Below are 6,000 nucleotides of genomic sequence, written 5' to 3'. Positions count from 1 at the left end.
GGGCAGGAGACACCGAGTTTGACAAGCACAAATCAAGAGCCCATTCGAAAGGACAATCTAGGCAATGAAAAACTGGTTGCACGCACGTAAAGCAGGAAAATCGGAAGGACAATCCATAGGTTATGCTTAGGGTGGCCAGTGGCAATGTTCCATAGTATTCAAGCATCCGGTTACGAAGATGGAGCAGCCGGGACAGGCTGTCGTGTGACAGAAATTGTGCAGCCATTGCGCAGTAAGCAGACCAACAACAGCACACCAATCGTGAGGGCTAGAATCAACAGGAGCCTGCCAAAGACGCTGGAAAAAATAGAATGAAAAAATGCCGGTATCACACCAAAAATAGTTTGGAAGGAGGTCACGAGGCCAGAGCCCACAATTTTGAAATAATGCGCCAAGCCTGTTGGTGACGAGGCATTAAATATAGATAGAATCAGGGCACCGAAATGAAGTGGGAGATCAGTATTTAAGAGCGCATGCACCTTGGTGCGGGTGTTTGCTATGTGAAGGACAAATGTTTCACAGGATGAAGTCAGAGCGACTTCTTTTTGAGACAATAGAGCCCTTATTCTGCTCATCTTGTTGAACTCTGCTTTCAAGGTTGGAATGGAAGGCCAGATGGATCCATCCAGCTGCCCATGCGGGAGCGGGTGAAGGACATTTTTCCAGCAGACTACTCTTTGTGATACAGTCATAATGTAGGGAATTCCCACTAGCATTCCGCAGCAAGCCTCGTTATTCAAAAGCAAATAACTACCGTTTGCTAGCAATGTGAAAGAGGGTGTAATAGCTGGTACAGGAACCCCTTTCAGGACACATGCTAAATTTGGTGCTTGAACGTTGCAAGCGCCTTGCAATTGGATGTGCCTACAGACTACTGAGTGATCAGGTGTGGAAGTGCATTCCTCACCTTTCAAATAAACTTCTTTTCCTTCTCTCATGCACCTGTATGTAAAGGGGAGTGACCAAACTTCATGCAGGAAAGCCATACCCAACGGCTCATATCTGCCTAGGGCATAATGTTTCATGCACGAACCAAACTTAAACAAGGGAAAAGGTAATGTAATTAACCCGTGGATAAGCCACACAGCGGAGTTCACTTTGGCCACAGAAAAAGGCAAAGGTTCTAACTTTGCAATATGTAGCAATGAGTATGTTGCATCTTTCATGGACATGAATAGTTGTTTTGCAGTCAAATTAAAAGGAAGGAATAAAGACGATGTATTCATGTAGTCCCAGGGGACTTTCCCAGCTTTCAAAGTTTGTAATGTCCATGCAAACTGCATTATAGAACGCAATTGATTCTGACCATGATATAAAACAGACATATCATCCTGTACAATATCAACAACAGATGAAACAATATTATCTAATGTGTAAATTCTGGAAGAAAGGGTGTTAATGCTATTATCGATAACAGCTAGTACTTTTTCCAAATTGGCTTGATCAATGGCACTCAATCTGGAAGCCGCTTCAATTTGCGTTAATTTCCAAACTTCGTTATAAACAGCATACACTCATCGTTTGGACCTGCCACCTACAGGACCCTTAACAAAATCATTAAAATCTATTTTGTCATGTAATTTAGATAAATGAAGTTTAACAGATGCCAAGGTGGAATGTTGCAGCCAAGATTGGCATAACTTCCCCACAGAGTAGGTATTAACAGAATGAGAAGATTCAAAGCGGGGGTCTACGCGAACCTGCGTATACCCAGGTTGCAGACCCAGAAAACGATGTTGACAGGAATCTGAGCTCGTTTGCCATGTTAACCATCCTTCCGGATTTAATTTAGAAATATTGAAGGATGTATTCGTAATGTATGACTGCAACGCATCAAGGGACAGATCTGTATGATTATCCCAATTAGGATAAGCACCCAGATCAGGAATAGAGGGGGAATTCAGCTTTTTAGAAGTAGCCAAACCAAAGCAGGTCGTTTGAAAAATAGTAGAATTCAAAAATAACATATGGTTTGGGATGAGGCAGGCACGATGCAGAGCTTCTGTCCCTCGTACCTGCCATGTCTTAGAACCCCAAACAGATTTAAGATCAATTGTAGCTTTCCACAAATCATAACCCCTGACAGCCAATTCCTCCATAAAGGATTTGGAATACAACAATTTAGTGTGTGTCAGCCTAACCTTCGAAGCAGACTCTGCTGCCATTTTAAAATATAAGGCGGCAGGTTTTGAAACACTGAAATCCGTAAAATATGCAAATTTGTTCACCAATGTGTTGGAGCTGCCTTGCATTGGCGTTGGACAATGATCCCATTGCGTATAACTTACAAAATTTCGAAATGTATTGGCTTTATGTAGGAAATGATTGCCATAATGTTGATAGCAACACAGTTCCCCATAATTTGCAGTGTCTAAATACAAATCTGCAGCATCAAAGGCGGCATAATATTTCAAATCAGAAAATAGTGCCTCTATGGCCTGAACGTCCCAATCATCAGAGCGGATGTTTTGTTTCACAACATCACCCATAGAAACACGAAGAACATTGGGAACATTAATAACCTCAGTGGGTCCATGAATTTGAAAGTTAACAGCATCCCACACAATCCCATCTAACACAGGCCAGGCAGTAATATTCACAAACATCTGGTCCCTCTTCATGATGTGTGATGAGGAGTGGGGGGCCAAAGTTCCATCAATTAGTCTAATTGTAGACCTTTCCTTCAGGTAGTAGTGTCCATTTACAAGACGAAAAAATACCACCACAAATCCAATGGACATAAACAAAAAAATACATATGAGCACCAGCCAAATGTAAGTCCAAGGGGGAATTAAAAAATGTCTTTTAAACCATACAGCAAAAATAGAAACCTTTGATGGAGCACTGGAAGTCATAGAGTTAGTGTCAAATGAGAAACGTGACTTGTTAACTGCAGTTGATTGTAAAACAGGCAATGATACATCTGTGGGATAAGCATACTCAGTATCTTCAGGTGGACCACCAGCCGGTGGTGGCAACAAAGGATTAGTAACTGTATGCATCTCGATGGCAATATCAGGCATGGTGGTAGAAGCCGGAGCCAAAACAGAATTTCTCAGCATCGCAGGGCAAGAGACCGCTGGAGTCATACTAAGAAGAATCAGCCACTCGCTGTAGTTTGACATTGTCAATGGAGATGTACCTTTTATCCTTGTGACCAGGAAGTGGAGGTAAAATGACTGTTCTTGTACCCTGCATGCCGAGCATTGGAACTGGTGCACGATAAGAGGGGCCAAGCTCCTTCTTGCTCTCCACCTTCTCACGGACCAGGTCACCAACTCGAGGTAGCCAGCGACTACCGGAATCTGAAGCGCAGCATCAGATGTGGAGGGCAAGTGTTCCTTTGCAAGACTGTCTCTGTTCTCTTGTAGATTCTGCAATACAGCACAGTGATCATCTACGTCAAAGGGTGCGGCTGACGCCGCCATGTCTAGACCATCAAGGTCTGGGACAAATATTTTGATGCCAAAGAGCATTTCGTATGGGGTCCTCCCACCCAGAGACCTTCTAGGGATATTATTAAGTGCACGTTGTACGTTATACAGATGGGCTAACCAATTCCTGCCAGTGCCTAAAACCCTAGCTGTCAGGGATTGCTTTAAGTCACGGTTCATTCGCTCCACCACACTATTACCCTCAGGCCAGTATGGAGACGAAAATTTGACTTGGACCCCCAAAGATCTCATGGCTTCTTTGTACGCCTTAGAGGTGAACGCAGGGCCCTGATCAGAATGAAGGGTACCACATGCAAAAATTCCCACAAAGACACGCAAATCCCTGATGACAGTACGAGCATCAGCACTCCTTTGTGGCCATACCCAAAGAAAACGTGTGCACGAATCCACTGCAACTAAGATATACTTGTACGCAGTATTAGAGGAGAAAGGACCTCAGTGATCTAGATAAACACACCCAAGTGGTTTATTAGATATGTACAACTGAGTTTGCGGTGGGCGGCGCAGCAGTCGAAGGTTTAATCTGCTGGCAAATGTCACAATCAAGAACATAAGTGCGAGTCTGTTTAAACAACCCACGCCACCAGTAACGCTGTTGTAAGAGAGTAACAGCAGCTGAAACGCCAGCATGGGCAGAGGCCATACCTTCGTGAGCCGCTGTTATCAAGGAAGGTCTGCAGTCCGCGTTGGGAATCAATCTGTCACCAACGTCGTTAATTCTCACATAGGGGACTTTATCAGGACTTAAATGATAAGAGTACCGAGAAGGGAAACCTCTCGGGTAATTACTTCCCTTCTCCGTTGCGGCAATAGCTGCCAAGATGTCATCATCGATCTTACTTTTGGACCTTGTAACTGCTGCCGCTAGATATGTTGCCACTGCTGTTTTCGCTGCTTCGTCAGCTAAGCTGTTGCCAACAGCGTGGACACCAACTCGCTGGTGACCAAGAGTGTGAATTACATTCACGAGTGGCAGATGCTGTTTAAGGTCTGCCACCCGAACGCCAAGCATTTTATGCTTGATTGTGCTACCTTTGAAATCGCGATATTCATTCTGAGACCAAAAGAATAGATTGTCGTTAAAAGACTGAACACAGTAAAATGAGCCACTCACTATAAGAGTCGTAACCGGGGGATCAGCAAACTCCAGTGCAAGCACCAGAGCACGGAGCTCTGCCAACTGTGCGGTACAATCACCCAATGACTGCGTATGCATGACATCGGACTTGAATTCTCCATTCACGAAAGTACCCGCTACAATTGCGCAGGCCGCTGAATATGCATGCTTCGATTCCGTCGCCGGTTGCGCCGAACCGTCAGTGTAAATGACACAATGGTAATCTTCAAGCGGGCACAAAGACAGAAGAGCTGGATGAACGAATTCATACTGCAAGTACTCCTGAGTCTGCAATGAGGCATCAAAGATATAGGTGACATCTGGCGATGTCAAAGAAGCGGCCCACTGTATCCACAGTGGAAGCAAAGCTTTAGAATTAGGTACACTGGATTTCATCACTGCCTCTAGAGTAGGATATGGTGTAACTACCAACATGCGTTTCTCTTGCGACAGCGCTCGTTCTTTAAGAATCGCCATCGCAGTCAAAACTTTTTCAACCGAGGAAAAGCGCAGTTCAGCCGAAGTGTACAGGTGTGATTTGTAGGCAATGGGGACTGTATCGCTCTCATTGAACGTTAAGTACGTGAAACCAACTGCGCCAGGCACAATTCTTATTACCAGGTTAGTGTGGTTATCACGAGTCAGTAAGTATTTCGAAGCAAGATAGCTGAATGCTCTGGCAGCCAGCTAGATTTGGAAAAAGTAGGTTGTACCAAGGCATATAGCGGCTTGATACGCTGGGCATAATCGGGAATGTAAGTACGCCCAAAATTCAGAAAACCCAGCAAAGACTAATTTCTTCAGCATTGTCGGAACAATTTTGTTTAGGAAAAGTTGGACGATCGTCTTTGACAGACGAACTCACCTTAGTTTGCTGTTGAATGTCTGGAATGACAATAGTAGGCTTAATCCCTATACTACTGCGGCCAATAGTTCTATAAGCCTCCGCAATAATTTTAGGCAACTCTCTGGGCTTATCGAGTTCGTCAACGAGGCCTAAACCATTAGCCACTTGAAAGTGTACCGCATCTCCCTTGAGGTTACCAAGGATGAGAGTGGCAACTACGTCGAACAAACCGACAAGCCGCATCCCCAACTCGACCGCCGCCTCCGGACCGTGTTGATCTTGAACACGCTTGATGACGGAGGGAAGCACGGGCATAGATGGGGTGCCGAAGCACTTCGAGTAGACTGCTGCAAAAACTTTTCCCCAGTTGTCACAATCGGACACCTCTGGGACTAAGTCTTTCTGCAAACTAATGGTGAGGATCCTGAGTTTCTCCACAGGAGTAGAGTGCAGAAATACTGCCTCCAGCTGGTCAAATTTCTCAGCAAGCCAATAAGGTAAATAGTCCTTATTTTAGGTGCGCTTGCCCATTACCGAATTAACCATGACGGGACTAATGACAATCCTGGCTGGGCCAGCTG

Source organism: Triturus cristatus, chromosome 4_1, assembly GCF_964204655.1.
Source record: "Triturus cristatus chromosome 4_1, aTriCri1.1, whole genome shotgun sequence".
Lineage (NCBI taxonomy): Eukaryota > Metazoa > Chordata > Amphibia > Caudata > Salamandridae > Triturus > Triturus cristatus.
Note: the sequence above shows the minus strand (reverse complement) of the source record.